The 19,578-nt window shown below is 38.9% G+C and overlaps 1 protein-coding gene across 1 annotated transcript in view; it reads right to left on the bottom strand.

Annotated features, from left to right (window-relative positions):
- The window catches only part of lingo1a (leucine rich repeat and Ig domain containing 1a), a 203,762-nt gene extending 185,745 nt beyond the window's left edge, over positions 1 to 18,017 (bottom strand). The window contains exon 1 of the mRNA XM_086074242.1: positions 17,661 to 18,017. The gene's annotated coding sequence lies outside the window, so the exon portion shown is untranslated. The remainder of the gene's footprint in view (positions 1 to 17,660) is intronic.
- Positions 18,018 to 19,578: the final 1,561 nt, after the last annotated feature.

Genomic DNA, 19,578 nt, shown 5'->3' with positions numbered 1-19,578 from the left:
AAACCAATCACTGGTTAACAAACCGTAATCAGAAAAAAAAAAAGCTTTTGTAATAACTTCAATGCAAAATTAAAATTAGTCAATTCATCGATTGAATAATCAAAAGATTAATCAATTCTAAAAATATTCGATAGTGACAGCTCTAAAAATATTTTATAAAACATTGTAACAGTGTTTCATAACACTGATTATATGCTCTAACTCTATTACATGTTTCTCAAGTAAACAAAATAACTTTAATCTCGTCAAGTTCTTTATCTCAATGGTATTTACAGTTAACATTTTCCGCATATCCTCTTTAATTGAAGTCATACTTGTATGCAGTTGAAGACGTCATTTCACATCATTGAATCAAGGGCAAATTTCAAACATACTCGTTGAGCACACATTCACATAAATGTAGATTTCAATATTGAATTACATTGAGAGCACCGAGCAGAAGGAATGCTTCTCCCACTAATAAAAATCCAATCTTGATGAGATTTGTATTGCAGCTAGTTCAGAAAATTGATGGTACCACTTTGACTAAATAAATGGTGACCATTTGCTCATAGATTATTCAAATGAATCACACGTTCGTTCAGTAACCTGGCTAGCAAAGTCGCTTGTGTCAATTGTCCCTTTACAGTTGACACATTTGGATGTAGAAAAATTATTCTATTAATCAATAATGTTAGTGATCGATTTTTACAGTTTTGCCAATCTACACAGAGCTGTAATGGTCTTCTGAGCAAATTGAACCACCTTACAAGCAATTTATGCATCAAGTTGAACGAAAATAAGTCTCCTGTCCAAACTCATTTGCACACCTCCATTGGTGCAACGTAACATTTTACTGTAAAAAGAGAAGGTAGCAAATCATCAAGTCAGTGTTAGAAAATTCAGCACGGGGTGGATTTGCGAGTGAACGGGGCAGCTTTATTCAAATGTTTTAACATGCATCAGCATACAGACGATATATGGAAATGCAAATATAGGCTTTCCATGTATTAGCACGTGCCAGCACTTCCCAACGCAGGAGACAAGGATCCGCAGTGTTGAATTACAATGAAATCCTCTTGTGGAGAGTAAAAAAAAAAAAAAAAAAAAAAAAAAAAAAACGATGAGGTTTAACAGTTGGGGTGCAATAGAAGGCTCATGGAGCTCAACGTGCTCGGTGAGAATAAATATTCCCGTTTCTGCTACTACCCTGCTCCAAATATGTGGCTTAACTGCTAATGCTAATGTAACTCCTGTGAAAACAAATGAATGGTCTACACACACTGGAGCCAAACAGGGGAAGCAAATTATGAAACTGGTCTGAACAAAAATGACTTGCAATTACTGCAACAAAATTATAACTGTCTTGGTGAGATATATTTCTGGCCCGCCACGCGTGAGCAAACTGGTTTTTATGTTTCATCTTTGGAGGGTATGTCTATTAAACATATCTTGTGCTCCGCTATAAACTGGGGCTGTTTGGCTCTATCCAGCACTGGTTGTCTTTAATATGTCCATGTAAGACTATCAACAACCGAAATGTTTTTGCCAAATGTCTTTTTTGTAACCAAAGATTCTATCTAAGAAGAAGCGGATGTTGTGCAATGAATTAAAGCTCGAATTTAGAGAAAACCCTTAGCCAGGTGTGTTTGCAGTCGAATTTACGGAACAATGTAGTATTTCATACTTCAGGACTTCTGCTGGAATACCGTCAGGCCCAGCAGCCTCGTTTTTCAGCTGACATATATATATATCATCAAGAATGTTACAATTATTTTGAACGACTGTTATTTTTATGCCTGGATCATTCCACCTCCATTCACCCAGAAAAAAATGGCATTTTGAAACTTCACCATTTCCTATTTCAATGAAATTTGGAAATTCATAGCATGGAAATGCAAAATTTCAAACTTCATCTTAATTGGAGTAAGGGATTGCTGAGATAGTGCTTGCTTTTGAAGGGCCCACGACAGCTTTGTGCCTTTCCATTAAGGGCACAAATGCATTCTTTTAAATCAATATGTCAATACACGCAGTAAATATCCACTGAGTGGCATTTGTTGAGCATGTTGGAGCTCCTTCAAACAGAGCTCAGGCCAGTTAATTGACTGCCTTTTTAATTATAAAGATAAACCTGTCTGCTGTCTACATGCGGCTCAGTGAACATGAAAGGAAAAGCAAACATCGATTGATAGCGGCTTATCCACAAACTGTGGCAGCCTTCTTTAAAAAAAATAAAAAATAAATAAGAAATACCAATATGGCTGCTCAGTGCTGTAGGCTGTGAAGACTTGAGAAAGGCAAATATGATTTTGTTTCTCCTTTTTTTTTTTTCTTCCTATGGTTCGTCACAGCCACCTACACTCGGCACTGGTGCTAGGAGAGCATTATGAACCATGCAATTCATAAGAGCAATATCGATTTTTTTATGCATGTTGAGTTTGTTAAAATTCTTTTTTTGGAGCAGCATTGAGTGAAATCACTATGCAGAAGTATATCATATCAGCTTGTGTTTTTTTTCTTAAGTAGCTTACCGTCACCACGGTGTAAAAGTGTGAATGCATGAATAATGTGTCCATTCCATTGTAAAGCATCTTTGAGTGTCTAGAAAAGTACTATATGAATTCGCTGCATTATTAATATTAACATTTAAAACTCATTCACTCTCAGCCATTTTCACTGAAGCAGATCCCTTTTCTATATGTTTCCGTTTTGCAGCAATAGGCATTAGAATATAGCTACATTTCATCATTATTCACAAATCTGTTTAAAACCGTGGGGTTAAGCTTCTTTTTTTTTGCAACATGGCCCTGGTTGATCTCTTATACTCTGCTGCCACCTGCTGGTCGTTTTGTAATAACTACCATTTCTTCAAGCATTGTCCTCAGTTCAGAGGCTGCACCAAAGCCTTCTGTATGCTCTAGCATAAAAAAAACATTAAAAAAAAACGTATAAAGTCTTTGGGAGCATGGTAATATTTAAATTAGAACGTATTTATAAGTTTTGGGAGCAAATGAGTTAAAAAAAATTGATTTTCTTTATTTCACCAATTCTAGTAAAAAAAAATGTTTCGTTTTTTTCTAAAATCTACCTTTTTTAATTCTCATAACTATTTCTTGTATTATTTAATTTCTGTAGTACTAAGACTTTATTCTTACAGTATTCCGACTTAAATTCTCGCAGTTAAGATTTTTGCTACGATTCACCCTGGAAACACAGACAACTAATAAGGGTGCAACCACAATTAGAGGTCCGACACTTTCCTGGCAGCGCTTTGTAGAATTGAATTATGCATTTGAAATCTTAAATTTTGCATGCGAAGGTTGTTGTTGTTTTTTTTTTTTAATGTCTTTTGTCTCATTTCCAAAACAAACCCAGACAGATACATACAAGCTCCAACTAAAACCACAAGGTCAGCCGCATTGTCATTTAAATCACCTGGCGTCGCAACTAAATAATACATTTTTGTCTTCTTTTTTTTTTTAAGGCGTAAATGCCATCTTTGGCTCGTGGAGGACCATCCTGGCCATTGAGAGGCCACCGAGCTCAGTGAGACGTACAGTACTGCCTGTTCATTCCGCTCAAACGTTCTCGTGACTGCCTCCGAGCTCGTGGAAGGATCCAGCGAGAAGCCCCCCTGAGCGTCAACACATCCCATAATAGACACTTTATTCTAAATGCTAACAGCCCCAGAAAAGGTCTCACCATCTCAGAGAATTAGCGCGCACAAACAGCAGCGGATAAAGAGAACACGCTAATCTCTGTATTGGCAGCACAGGCGTAATTAACACACATTTTTCAGCCGTGCATTTCTGTCCTTTTAATGACTGCTACCGACTGAAAGGCTCAGTTAACTTTTCGGTGCACAGTGCAAGATGTACTTGGTTACTCCTGCGTAAAGTAGTTCAGTGACAGGAATACTTACAGGAAAAAAAAACATTTGAAAAGGATAAGAACAATTTTAGAAGTTTAGATTGAAATTTGACCATTAAATAGGAAAATTATTTTGATTAGAGATAGCGCTAGTGGCGGAGATGTTATGATTGAGATGTTATGTTATTAGATGTATAAACTTTCTAAATACGTTTTTTAATACTTTGTCCTGCACTCGCCAAAGCGTATTTATACAGGGGTTTTTTTATGTTTAAAAAAAATATATATTATGCAAGAGCATACAGAAGCCTTTGATACATGAAGAGGTCGCTTAAAGCAATGGTAGTTATTACAAAAAATGGCCAACAGTTGGCAGCAGAGTCTAAGAGATCAGCCAAATTTCCTGATGAAAGAACAAACTCTAATCTTTGTTTTGGTAGGTTCCATGTTTTTATAGCAATAGAACAGAATATTCTGTGGACCTTGCACAATCAGTCAAAATCCAGTAAGACAGCCAGGAGCGATGGGGGTTGCTTCAGTGAAAATGGCTGGGAGTAAATGATTTAATCAGTTCCAGCCTACTAAAAAGCAAACACAAAATAAATAAAATAGGACTTGATATTATTGTACTTCATAACAAAATGTTGTAATAACAAAATTAAATACACACGTTTGTGCATTCTGATTCATTATTGTGGCTCCGTCTGGTGTGCATGACCACCAGGGGCAGTATAATACCGTCATAAAGACACAAAAGAAGAGTTTCACAACTACTGTAATTGACAGAAAGCTGCAATAATATCACTTGGTTTATTTCAGAGGATTAAAAACATACTTTGATTTTTGTTACATTGTTTTCCTATACGAGTTGATGCAAAATTTCTGTTACATTGTGGCAACGGTTTGGATTTGTTTGCCCGTCCATGCTGTTTTGCATTGAGTATTCACTTAGCGCGTACGTTTGTAAGAAAGTTCATTTCCTGGTTTTTAGAGCAAAATATAAAAATAAAAATCAGCCACAGCTGGTACATATCTCGAAATGCTGTCTCAAAGCACCACGATATAATACATACAATTTAATACTGCCAATAAGTTTTTAAATTCCAAAACTGTTGATGAAAATATTTTGTATGCACAATTTACCAAGAGTTGATAGAAAGTATAAAAGGGCAGCAACACACCAGCCAACAAGAAGCTGATTAGAGCAAGGTTGTGAGTTACATCCTTTGATTGGCCTTGGTCGAGTGTCCGGACAATCTTCAACCAGCAGGCGCACATGATGTTTACAAGCTTTGTTAAATCCACACTGAAGTCCTCTTTAGCTTCAGTAATGAGAGTGATGAATGGAAATTTAAGCAGCTAATTAAACTGGCTTGTTTGAAATCAAATGTGCAGGCACTTGTGCTTGAAAGGTGCCTCGCAGTGGAGTGCTCGCGCTTGGGAATACGGGCAGTTGGGCTCCTTACAACCAACGTGACATTCAGGATTAGGAGGCGCAATAAAGAGGAGGGAGAGTGAGGATGTTGTGGCTTTGTTAACGTGCCATTCATCTGGAACAAAACAATTTAAAACAATAGAGTGCACAAGCCAATATAGATGGAGGACATCAGAAGACACGAACGTAAACAAATGAACACTGGAGTGAAAAATGTGTTTGTTTTTTAAGAAATAAAGCAAATATTCCCATGCTGACTTCTGTGTTCCAATCCTTTTATTTTTTATTGTAAAACATTGATTTTATTTGTGAAACAATTCAAACGGGTTGTTTTAACTGCACATGAAGTAGTTCTCTCAAATGAAAATGAAAAGACTATGGATTATATGCCACGGAGGAGGCGGGACTTCCGGGTTTTCACCTATCAACTTTGTTTCCGTTTCTGGTTTGCGACTTGTGGGCCGCGTCCCAATACTTGCGCTTCCGTCTTTGTGCCCCTCGGTTGCGCGTTCCCGTCGACGGGTGCGAGGCTGTGATTGTGTATTGTCTGTCTCAGTGTCCGAAGCCTTTCAGATAGCCGAGACGCCCCCCCCGCTGATGAGCGGGAGCGCGCGGTTGGGGGGGACTTTTATATTTTTTGTAATCAATCAAAATTTGGTTAATTGACCTAAGTATTTTTTCTCTAAATACTTTGCCATTGTAACAGAAGACACGCTCAAAACATAGCATGCTTGAAAACTAGTTAATTTAGAAAAATAAAAAATAAAATAAAAAGTAGACAGAAGGCCAAAACACACAAAAAAAAAAAAGTTTTTTGTTTTTGTATTTTGTTTTTTTTAAACCCATATTCATGGTTAAAAGCCATTACATGTGATGGAATGTGTTATTAGTCCCCCCCCCCCCACCCAAAAAAAGCACTTTTCATTCATACCCATGTTGAAGGAAAGGTCAACTTTCTAAGAGGCACTCAGGCTCTTGTAGAAATGTGCTGTAAATGCATGTATGTACAAAGTGGACTAAAACATGGCCAACTGAGCCATCAAAGATGCATCCGTAAGCTCCCTCGATAGCAAGCTCGGCTTATGGCGAAGTCCGGGGCCCAATCGCTTCCACTGAGGCATCATGTGTGCCCGAGGAGTGACTCTAACCTTCCTTTAAACCTCATGTTAAGTCTTAGCACATGCATTTCCTTTCTCTGCACACTAGCGTGAGCACTGGGCTGTAAGAGCATGCGCTCGCCCAAAGGATGTGCTCTTGGGATGGAAAGTTCATGTCCAGCAAAATACGCCGGCGGGCAAATTCCAGCCGTGGCTTTAAGGGAATCGCACTCAATTTGAAAGATTTTAATTTATTTGCAGTGAGCACTAAATTGGAGCAAGCAACTGCGCAGACTCCATTTGCTTTTATCGTATCTTGTTTATTTTCCCTTCAATTAATGTAGGCTACACAGGCCCGGACATCTCTTGCTGTCCTTTCCTTCAATGTGTTTCTTGTATACAGAGGTGGAAAATCCAGGTCCGGGAATTAAAAACCTTGCCACAGTTGGCTTTAGCCCCAGGTGCTAGCTAGCTAGCTAGCTCCCATGGTGCTTGTTAATCTGCTAGGGAGCTAGCATCAACGGCTAGAGCCAAACTGTGTATTCATTCATTCATGGGCTAACTGAAGGAATTGGTGCAAGCTGGAAAGTTACGAGTGAATTAGCCCTTTGTGGGACAAATGAAGTTATCTGAATTTAAATAGGAAATGGGGGGGGGGGGTAGATACTTTTGAATTGCTGTAACAAACCAAGTTAATCTTTAATCCAACTATATTTGGAAATGTGTCTAAGTGAGCCCTTCTGCAGCCCACACCCCTTTCTTCACCCATGAAACAATTAGTTTGTTTGGGTGAAGATCTATAGCGTTCGTCTTTACTGGTAAAAAACAACACACACATTTGTTGAACAAGAGAAATCTAAAAGCTCGGCTGAGTGAAGGTCCACAGTCATTTTCAAGGGGACGCAAATGTAGGTGTACAGTTATAAAAAGTAGATACCACGTAAAATTATATTTTAGGAAAAAAAAAACATTCATTCATTCATATACCTACTTTAACACCCCCCTCTAAATAATTATATGCTGTATATAAATTAGGCTTTACACGATCAGGATTTTTTGGCCAATCACTGATCGAGTTTGAAATAAAAGATAACCGATCACCGATTTGATCAGAAGATGGAGCAATAAAGCTATTTGAAAAACTTTTATATTTAGTCTATAGTCGACCGCCGCCATTCGCGGAGGATAGGGACTGGCACAATACTTGAATAAAAAAATTAAATTAAAACTAAATACAATTACAATAAAATTGACGCCCACTGTAATGCATGGAGAAAAATGCAAAATATCGAACGATCCTGATCCAGCCAATCAGATCGGTATAAAGTCTAATACAGTGATTCTCAACCGTGGTCCTCGAGTACCGCTATCCAGCCTGTTTTCCGTGTCTCCCACAGCCAACACAGGTGTTTCAAACGATCAGCTAATCATCAAGCTCTGCATGAAGCCTGATAACCATCCTCAGCTGTGGAAGTTTCCCTCTTCCAACGCAAGCTGATTCCAATCAACAGGATCATTATCAGGCTTATGCAGAGCTTGCCGATGAGCTGATCATCTATCAGCTGTGTTGGAAAAGGGAAACCTCCAAAACCCGCAGGACTCCGGCCCCCCAAGGACCGAATTTGCCCACCGCTGTTCTACGTGCACAGATTAGCATTAGCTAACAGCATTGAGCCGTCAATGTAGTGGTTATGGGGTGTGTATCTGAGCGTGGGGATTTGTTCATTCGCCACATACACAGTGTGGCCTATAAAGCACTTGTTGTTATGAGAATGAAAAGCCAGAGTTGCCTTTGGTCCATCAGTGTATGTGGCAAGGTGTTTAGATGCAAGACAAAAAAAAAAAGGAGTCCCTGCTTTGACGTAAACCTGTTCCAAAAAGATGTTAAGACATCTGTGAATTGTATGAAACGCAAATGTCTCATTTAAACACTTGGAGTATTAAGAAAAAGATACCGAAGACTCATTGACTGAATGCAAATTTGCATCCACCCTATATACGCGGCTAATAACGTAAACAGATGGCGAGGCGTCGCAGTGAGGTGCAAGAATGTCTGGGAGCACATTGTGGAAAATAAGTTGCCAGTCTATTTATTTATTTTTTACGCCCACTGAATTCTCTATGAGGCCATACAAAGAAAGAACAGCGCTTCGAGTTGTCAAAATAAATAAATAAATAGGAACAACAATTCTTCTCCATAACAAATAATGAGTTGCCGGGTCAAAATCTTCTCTCCTCATTCAAACTTCATCTTTGTGTGGCTTAAGCGTAACATTAAAGCCATACAATTGTCAAAATATTAACTTTGTTTTAAATAACTTCACTGATGTGCAAAAAAAAAAATGTTGCGTCATATGTCAGAAATCAAAATAGTGACACGAGAGACATCCGCATGTCTGTACGCTGTCCAGTTTTACAGATTTTGCGGCGTATCTTGCAATCATTCCACACAAGTCATGATAAAGATAATTGCTTTGTCGCGCCTTTGAGATTTTGCATTCAAGATTAGAATAGAACCAAATTGAAAACTGCCAGGAGTGTACGTGTAGGTGTAGTCGTACTCTATCGTTCTTATTCAGATTTCCAAAGGCATAAACTGAAAAGAAAAAAAAGTAAAAAAAAAAAAAAGGTGTGTTCCCCAAACGCTCATCAGTGCAAATCAAACACAGTTGGACTTCCAACACCGCAGGGTAGATTATAATAGAAGGGGAGGCGTTGGATTGCTTCAACATTATCTCCACAGACTGCAGTGGGCTCGGTTGTTTATGTACGGTAAGACAAAAATATGTCCGATTTATGTTTAATAGAGCAGCGACAATACATTTTGTAGGGTTCATTTTACTCTAAACACAGTCAATGTGGTCCCACTCTAAACAGAGGGATTTTTTTTTAGTACATTTTACTAGTTAATTTAATTTAAAATAAATGAATAAAAATGTTACACTAGGGTTGAGGAACGAACTCCCGACCTCCAGCCACTCTCCCACCTGAACTATGCCACTCCCACTGTGTGCGAATACCCAAAAAGGTGCGGCATGGCTCAGCGAGTAGATTGGCTCTCCCAACCTCAATTTGTGCGTTTGTTCCTCAACCCTGGAGTGACTTTATTATTAAACTCGTAAAATTTAATCAACATTTACTTTTACTGCAAAATTTACTTAGAATTTGAAATATTTCATCGTTTTTTTTTCACAGTAAAAAATACTTTGATTAAAATTTACTCTGAATATTTTACTCTCATCCAAGTGTAAATTGTACTTTGTTTAGAGTGGGACCAAATAGACTCTTTTAGAGTAAAATGTACTCTACAAAATTGACTGTGATATGTGCAGTCCAGATGGCAAGCAAGCAGGTAGGAAAATATTGTTGTCAATGCAGTTTTGACATTTCAAATGCATTTATAAAGCGCACATAATAATTTGCTCAGTCTGAACATGTCACAATTGGCAAATCCCACAACAATATTGATCATCAAATCAAAGTCATTTTTTTCCCAAAATGCTATAATTCTAGAAATGTGTTTGGCTTTCTTTTAAAAGCAAAGAAAAGCACATTTGGTGGATGTCGTGCAATATTAACAACTTAATATTATACCAAGCGAAAACACAATGCATGATGGCAACTTTACCCAGCAGTGAGCCAGCCAGGCGACAAAAACAGAACGTTTACTGTTGAGTGCACATTCTCACTGCTTCAATGAACTCGTAACCTGCTTGTAATAACTAAAAAAATATATTTAAAAAAATAACATAAAATTAACTCTTTATACATTTTTGTGAACCGATGAACTGAAAATAAGGAATATGAAGTTCAAAATATAATTAGCCATTTGAGCCCATTATATTTAGCAGTGTCCATACACAGTCCTAGTCACAATTAGGAGCCAAAAAGTTGTATTTCTGTACCCAATCGATTTCAAAATTGTTTAACAAAGTTAACGGTGTTCAATGATCTCAGTAGGTTCTAAACTTCCAGGAATAATTCGGTTTAATTTTTTCAATTAGCAATCCGAGCACAAAAAGGTGATTTGTTTGTTGGTCAATTTTGCTCGTTAGTGCAAATTTGAACCAATCTTATAGGAGGTACGCTCTGATATTTAAATGTACAAATAAAGAAAGAAAATCACCTAAAAGAAGTTGAGCATTCCGCAACGACTTTACTTTGAACTCTTCTTCATCCGCTAAATTGTTTGCGAGACTGTCAGGTGATGTCAGCCGCACAGAGCAGCTGTCAAACCCCCCAAAGGTGACAATGCACTTCTTTTAAAAATAGCTCTTAATATTCTGGCAATTTGTTCCACTTGTGTGCACCCGCTATGGGGGGGGGGGGGGGGGGGTGCACATAAAGAGTCTTATTTTTACTATGAATACTTTATCGCCCAAATGCATGTGGCCAAACATGTTTTTTCTTCTGATGGAATTAAGTCTTTAGTCAAGGTGGAGGGAATTATGAACAGTTCAAATAGTGCTGAGTGTAAGCAAAAACTTTAGGCCTTCTGCTAGCAAGCAAAAAATAAATACAAAATGTCAAGAAAAGCAAAACTTTATTTGGGGTTAATTAGGAGCACTTTAAACGGTACAGTGTAACACAAAAACAAAAACAAAAAATTACGGGGGGGGGGGGGGGGGACCAGCAGCTTTGGTTACCAGGAAAATTATGTTAAAAAATACAGTGGAAATGTAAACAACTTTATTTAAATTTTTATTTTACTGGTATTGAATGTACAATAAACAGTAACTGTTTCTAAATTTTACAGAACAAAATAGTATAAAAGTCGTATGTTCTTGGAAAATGGTACTTCATTTGTATAGTGCTTTCCTACCTTAACTGTAGCTTCATTATCCACAAGCTTAGTTTTAAGATATATAATATATAAGTTGTTCTGTAAAGTTGTTGTATTTGCACAGTTTTTTTTTTTTACAGAATTATTCTGGGAACCACAACTTTGTTTGTTTTTTTCTGTAAAAACAAAAGTTTTTAATTTGTTAATCATCGTCACAAAAACCTGACATTTGAACAGGGATATGCAGACTTTTTATATCCCGAGATTAAAACCTTTTTTTCATATCCGAGATATAGAGGCCAATATAGATATGTCGATTAATCTTCTCATCCGCCATCCCTTCATTAAAATTCCAAACAGAACCTTCTGTTCAAAAGGCACTGATATTAAGTAATAAAAGGATGAATATGATTATTAATAACATGGTCGTCACTCGTCAATACATTGCTTGACTCATTTAAATTATATTTGCATGACGTAGTGGTGAATGGTTCCTATGCGAGAAACACAGTTCATATTTTCAGTTAATGGTTAAACCATGAAACAAATGTCTCAAAACTGTTTCTTATTGCTTTTGACCGTTGCGTTTCAAAATCCAATTTTAAATATTCTGTGAGAAAGCTCGTTCCTGTAATGTTTTCAAAGATCCCCGTTCTCTGCTGAGCTTGAAGAAAAGCGCTGGAGATACGAACAAGAGCTGCTACTTAAATGATAAATATCTGTCAAGAAGCCGTTTCTGTCACGGGAGAACGAGAAAAGCTTTGGCCCCGGGGCACTCCGGAACGGCGAGTGGGAAGCTGCTCGTTCCCAGACGCCGGGACTCAAGTCGGACTAAGGAACGTTTGGACCACAACAAATTGAGAATCCCGCCTCAAAGTACGCCAGTGAACACATCAGGATGATCTGGTTCATTCCAGAATGTGGCAGACGGGAACGTGTCTTGCTTCAAATGCTTTTAATGATTTGATTTGTTTGACACTGGCAGGCATATCAATGTAGCAATTTGTATAATATTGTGGTTGTAGTTTGCGATGCAGCTCACTGCACCATATAAAATTTGCCAATACCAAACCGTGAATGTACTATATTGATTGACTTGTAAAAATCTAATCGTGTCGTAAACAAAGTGGGTCAGAAATTGAGATGCAACAATCAATAAGAATTTAATAAACACTTACACGATTGTAAAAATGTGTTATTAACCTGTCTATAACATTAAAACTAGGGGTGTCAAAATAGGTGTGTTACTTTAAGGTTCCTTTAACGCCACTCTTTTTTTTAACGTGCGATTAATAACCGGCCCTTACTTGGAAAGCATGTACAGGGGGAATTCCAGTCACGACGCAGCAGACACGTCCACGTCAAAATTTAGCAGTCATAAATGTAATAATAATGCATATATTTGTGGAAACTGGGGTCAAGTTGTATTTTACAATTTTAAAAATGTGCAGAATTTCACAAGTTACTTCATGTTAACTCTTTGACTGCCATAAACGTTATAAAACGTTTAGCATAAACCTAGGGAAGGGCGCCGAGGACGTTAAAAGACGTCCCCTATGTTTTTTTTTTTTTTTTTTCAAAAACGGGTGCAGGAAAGCCTTGGGCAGCTGTGCTGAAAGTATCAGGCAGATCTGATTAGTCAAAGACTCGTTTTGGCCCCTAGAGGGCAGCGATGACTCTCTTTGCACAAGGTTGGATGGGCCGCCCACCGTGGGCGTCAGTAGAAGACGTGAGGCGGAGCTAGAGTGTTGAGGAGACATGGCTGAATAAGCCCACAATGGCTGCCCAAGCAACCGGTTGCAAGCAGCTCACGCTTGAGCATTTTTTTCAAAGACGGAAAGCATCAATCAATACTAAAAAGCGCATTGATGTCAACGATGATGATGACAACGAGCTCTACGCCAAAGTTGGAAGCTTTGGCGTGACTGTTATGAACACGTAGTAAGCCTCACCGGCTAAGCGCGGCTAGCGCGGCTAGCGCTGCTAAGGCCGGAAAACGCGCACAATAGCCGGCCGGGTACTTCTACACAATCGGACATTCGATCGGGCGATGGAGAGTTGGCATCGACCAATGCAGATTGATGATGATGATGATGATGACTTCGAGCTCTACGCCAAAGTTGGAAGCTTTGGCGTGACTGTTATGAACACGTAGTAAGCCTCACCGGCTAAGCGCGGCTAGCGCTGCTAAGGCCGGAAAACGCGCACAATAGCCGGCCGGGTACTTCTACACAATCGGACATTCGATCGGGCGATGGAGAGTTGGCATCGACCAATGCAGATTGATGATGATGATGATGATGATGACTTCGAGCTCTACGCCAAAGTTGGAAGCTTTGGCGTGACTGTTATGAACACGTAGTAAGCCTCACCGGCTAAGCGCGGCTAGCGCTGCTAAGGCCGGAAAACGCGGAGCTGCACAAGCGGACATTCGATCGGACAATGAAGAGTACCCCGAGTCCAATGCATATTCATCGGAGGAGCGGGTACAGTCTGATCACGGAGAAGACACTGTTTCTGGACTACGATGCCACCATGAATGGAGTGGATAAAATGGATCAGAACATCTCCTACCACCCGGTATAGCAACTGAAGGACACGGGGAAGCGAGACGTAACGAAACCGTAACGTAACCGTAGCATGATCCTGATATTAGACTTGATGACACACTGCAGTATATACTTGCTATTCCCCGGAAAAAAACGGCCTGCAAGAAAGTGGCGCACGCGAAGAGGCAATCTGTTGTGCAAATGCTGTTGCGTCTCTTTGCACGCAGGAGAGTGTTACAAAAAGAAAAACTGTCGTTGAAACATCCACATATTTGTAAATAGTACCACAGTTGCACACATTTGTAAATAGTTTGCCAAATTGTTGTCAAATTGTTACACTGTTGAATGTAAATAAACGTATTTTGCTATCAAAAAACACTTTTTCATTCTTGGTGGTAGTGTTTTATAGAAGTAAAGCACTATTTAGGTGTTTGTGGCATCATTCATGGACAAAAAGAAGTGTAAAATTCACTAGAATGCATGAAATAATATCGTTTCACTAAAAGCTTGATTTCTCCATATTTTGGTCCAAAACAGGCGAAAATGGGTCAAACTAACCATTTTCTATTGTTGATTACTAAAGAACGGAATAAGGTAGAAACAAACTTTTTTTTTCTGATGAAAGATGAAAGTCCAATCTTTCATTTGGTAGTACGTGTGTTTCCATAGTCCAAACAGAACATTTTCTGTGGACCTTGAAAGATCAGTCAAAATGCTTAAATCGGCTGGCACTGGCGGCATCCCTTTTCTGAAAACGTCTGGTAGTCAAAGAGTTAAAGATTCGATAGCTCTTAATATGAAAAGAAAAAAGCACTGAGCTGTCACCACCGTCTTACAAATGTAATTATGCCATCTAGTGGCAGAAAAATTACCTCAACACAAATAAATATTCATTTTTTGACTTATGAAATTACTGTATCAATGACTAAAAGATGCAGCCATGTTTGTATTAGTTCCCACTTTTATGTTAACAAGAGTATGAAAACTTCGAAAAAATATTTTATTGTACATTTAGAACAGGTATAAAATGTGTGATTAATTGTGAGTTAACTATTGAAGTCATGCGATTAATTACGATTAAACATTTTTGGGAAAATCTGTCAAAATCCTGTAAAACAGCCGGGTGCGAAGGGGGTTGCTTCAGCAAAAATGGCTGTGAGTGAATGAGTTAAACATTTAATTTAAAAGCATTTACAAACCTAAGAATTAAAGATATTTAAAAGCAAAGTAAAGAAATAACATACCAAATGAAACAACATTTTGGAAAAACATTTAAAAAATGCTTTCAATGACTTTAGTCATTGGTATGAGTGAAATAAAGCATCATTTTTTTTAACCCAGATTTTGGACAACAATTCTGTTGGCAGCTGATTCCAATTTGTTTGCAGCATAACAGCTAAGCGCTGCGTCACCATGTTTACTTTGAACTCCGAGTTCCACCCATTGGCCCGAGTCTGCAGACCTCAGAGCCCGACTGGGCTTATATTCAATCATTATTTCTTTTCTGTATTCAGGATTTAAACCATTCATTTAAAATCTATCTCCAGCTGACTGGGAGCCAGCGTAACATAGATTGGCCAAATGCAAAATGACTTATTATCCAGTAGAGTAACGATATAGTTCTATTTAATGGGTAAAACAAAGAAACCTACAAGTTACTTACTGTATGTGAGGCAAAGGCCCGCCACGAAGCTGGTTATTAGATACGTGCCCTGCAGGTCAAACGCTCGGATAGAATTTTCCGTAGCATTTAGCGGCAGATTGATTGATACTGCCTTGTCGCTATATTGCAGTCGGCCATCTCATTCGCTGTGCACAGCGGAGCGCCACAATCTCAAAAGTGTTTTCCCACGTACATTTTGTATCGATAAAAACAGAGAAGTCCGCTTCTTCAATTCGTTTGTTTTAAAACTGGCGAGGAAACATGCTAACCTAAGAAAGAGGACAAATTGTCAGAGAAGTAGGTCAGATAGGCATCCGTCCTCACGGCGGCTGCCAGCGGGAAGATAAAACCAAAATTCTCCACAGAAGGATGAGCTCCTAACGCCGGCCCTCGACACCAGAGAGACCAAAATTTGAGCCTGGCTGTGTAATCCCCCACTGCTTGCACAAAGAAAAAAAAAAAAAAAGAAGTTCTGATTCGATTGCGCTGTAGAGAAAAAGTGCAGAAATGCATAATGTGCTCATGTTGTGCCAGGACTGATAACACAATGCTGCCCAGATAATGGATATAGACAAGATGGCGGAACAAGAGCAGTCAGCCAAACTGGTGTTTGTTTATTGGCCTATGTCCAAAGTTAGGAAATTTACGCTCAGTAGATATGACATATTTTGGCAGTCGGAGTATTTTATTTTTCCAATTAATAATAATAGATTATTTTTGTGGAATGTACTTTACATTAAAAAAATAATAATCCCATTGTGAGAGCTAATCAACTCATTGACTCCCAGCCATTTTCACTGAAGCAACCCGCTTCGCTCCACGGCTGTTTTACTGGGTTTTGACTCATTTTGCAAGGCCCAGAGAATATTGGTTTCCGACTAAAACAAAGATTAGAGTCTCTTCTTTCATCAGGAAAAAAAAGTATATTTGTATCTGTATCTGTTTTGCAACAATTGGTATTAGAATATAGCCAAGTTTCATCATTATTCAAAAATCTGTTGAAAACACTGGGGAACAAAGCTCGTTGCAAGATGGCCCTGGTTGATTTCTTATACTCTGCTGCCACCAGCTGGCCGTTTTTTTGTAACAACTACCAATGCTTTAAGCGATCTCTTCTACTTCACGAAAAGCATGGGTACATTATTTTCCCAAAATGCTTTGTCGATACTTGTCATTGGTTTTCCAAATTCACAGAGCCACAACAGACGTATGAAAGAACCACGTGCGGCTCTCGAGCCATTAGCCGTATAAAAATTGATTGTGTTTATTTCCCAAAACAAAGTGCCGCATGATTCAATGTCATTGCTGGAGCTTCCTACACAAAATGGCGCGCCTCGAAATTGATATGATGTGCTTTGTAATAAAGCCAGCGCATTGCAAAGCATCACAGCCAGTAAGTGTTTTCCTTGTGGCAATAATGCACAATACAAGAGAGATATGCGCCATTCTATTAGGAGCCACATCCACTCCTTGTGTCCTCTGCACTGCCTTTTTTTTTTCTTTTCTTCCTGCGGGCCGGGGTGACAGCCATTATAGATGGGCGAACCAATTACTGCTTCCACACTATGCAATATTTATGAAACACTTATCCAACGGTCTGGGGGTTAATATTTCATCCACAGATACGACACAAGCGTGCAAGCAGAGCGGAGCGACAAAGGCTACGGCTTTAAATACCTCACGCGGCACATAACGTAAACGCTCTTGCTTCAATGTCATCGGATCGGCTCTGTGTTAGCGGGCCTGATTAATGACGACCCCGGCGGTGCCTGCTGTGCCAGCTTTAGGTCCACTGTATATGCGGGCCAGTGGCCTGAGGCGCCGAGGCGGACAGATTAGTTTCTCAATAAACAATCTGCCAGGGCCTGCCTGGGTCATTTTCAACAGCAATTAGACGCCGTTAGTGGTCGCGTGACGTATGCGGATAAATTGCTTTTGGCCTCCTGACTGTACCGTAATTGTAATCCTTATCGTTTGCTCTCATGTGGCTGTGCTTCATTACAATAAATTTGGAGAACGCCACCACCAACACCGGTAAGGACAATTTTAAAGATGCTTTTTCTGAGATTAGTTTAGAAACCACAAAGGTTTTTACAAATGCAGGTGGCTATGCTAGTACAAACCAAAACAGGACAACTTGGTTAGCTATGACGATACTTGACGCACGAAATTTCCACATATAACATAGACAATGCACCCACACCGGCTGGAAAAACACAACAGACTAAGGCGACCCGTCCACACCAAAGCCAGTTTCAATGTATCCTCACAAGTTTCTTACCGTTCAGGCCGTTTGTCCACACGATGGCGCGGTTTCAGAGCTCGAAACCGATCACTTTTGAAACCGGGCTCCAGAGTGGAAAGATTTCAAAACGGGTCCCGTACTCGTCCGTCTGGACACCATATGCAGGATACTCCTTATGTGATGACGCACTGTCGCAGATTGATGACGTTTACGCTAATTCTCGCGTGACTGCGCGCGAAACGTCAGCCTGTCAACAACAATGGCGGATAGCCGTGTCGTAGTCGATTTGCGCAGCCTCCTTAGCTTGCTTGTGCAGCAAAATGTTTGCTTCTTTATTCCCACGTTCAACAAACGGTGTTGTACTTGAATCTCCCTCCGTTGTCACCTCTCCTGTGTTCGTCTTTTTCATGTTGTTTTGATTGCAATAAAGTTGGGGGGAAAAAAAAGTTTTTGTCTTCTTCGCTGATTATTCTTCTACGCTTTCCCTGTGGCTGCGCTACAGCGCCACTCCAGACTTGGCATATACATTACAGCCGTTAAACGACCTCAGCGTCTTCTTTTGGACACACGCAAGTCTTAAAATGCTTCTGTGTGTACGAGATCTGTTTGAGGAACGAAGCCGGCTTTGCTTCCGTCTGGACGGGGCCTAAATACACAAACACTAATGAGACCAACCTGGGGAAGGAACACACACAGTTGGACGTGGTTAGACATAACGAGACAAGGGAAGAAACCAGGAACACAAGACAAAAAACACCAACCACAGACAAAAACAACAAGAACACCTATAACAAAGAAAAAGCCAAACCCCACATAACCGAAGCATGACATGATACATAAAATTAAAAAACAATGACAGTAATTTCAAAGAAAAAACAATATATCCCAATTTAGTAATTTTCCTTAAAAACACTTTAAAATAATGGCAATATTCTATCACCTTTTTTTCCATTTGTTCATAAAATAGATATTTTGTATAAAATGGACAATAAAATTGTAATAAATAAAATAAAACAAATGATACAATGGCTAGAAAAAAAATCTTAAAGGGCAAAATAGTGTTTTTAGTTCCTGATCATAAAACTGCCACAAGACGCAAATTCCCATATCTTAAATTCAGGTCACGTATCGGCCCGATCCCGACGCCTGATATTGGTACTCTCCTATCCCTAATTTATTGAATTGTGACGTGAATTAATAGTTGACCATTATATCATTTGCAGCTTTACTTGGCTGACTGAATTGCTTCAGACTTCTATCGAGGGATCGGAAGCTTTTCAGGCACAGGAAATAGTGATAGTTTCAAACAGGGGTTAAAATGATGGGTTTTACTGTAAAGTAGTGCTGTCACTATGGAATATTTTGAGAATTGATTAAGCTATTGATTATTCAATCGATTAATCGACTAATCAGGTTCGTTTTACTTTTGCATTCAAGTGTATTACAAAAACATTTCTCCCCCTTATTACTGTTTATTAACAATTGGTGTTTATTTTGTACTTTGTATTCGTATCGTGATCATTTAGATTTTGATTTTGTACTATGTTACCGGTTCGGTCATTGTTTTCCAAAGTAAAATCAGATGTATGCTAATGTATTATTTTGATTAAAGACAGAAGATAATCAGTAAATAATTACTGTTGATGTGCAGAAATCAGAGGATTTGGACAATTTTGAATAAAAAAAAATGGCTCGATTATTAAACCAGTTGTCGATTAATTTGATAATCAATTAATCAATACTTTTTGACCGCTCTACTTTAGAGTATCATTTGAAGCATGGATTGTGTTTCAATATCGGGTTCCAATCCTCGGTTATGATTTCAAATTAGAATTAGGGCCTGGGTCAAGGTTTCCAATTATAATTAGGGTTAGGATTTTAAACTAGGGTTTTAAGCCTGGGTTACGGTTTCAAGTTTAGTTCTTAAAACAGAGGTTTGAGTTTCATGTCTGTA

Source organism: Leptonotus elevatus, chromosome 4, assembly GCF_054856555.1.
Source record: "Leptonotus elevatus isolate MCC_2025b chromosome 4, RoL_Lele_1.0, whole genome shotgun sequence".
Lineage (NCBI taxonomy): Eukaryota > Metazoa > Chordata > Actinopteri > Syngnathiformes > Syngnathidae > Leptonotus > Leptonotus elevatus.
Note: the sequence above shows the minus strand (reverse complement) of the source record. Positions and strands in the feature narration are given on the sequence as shown.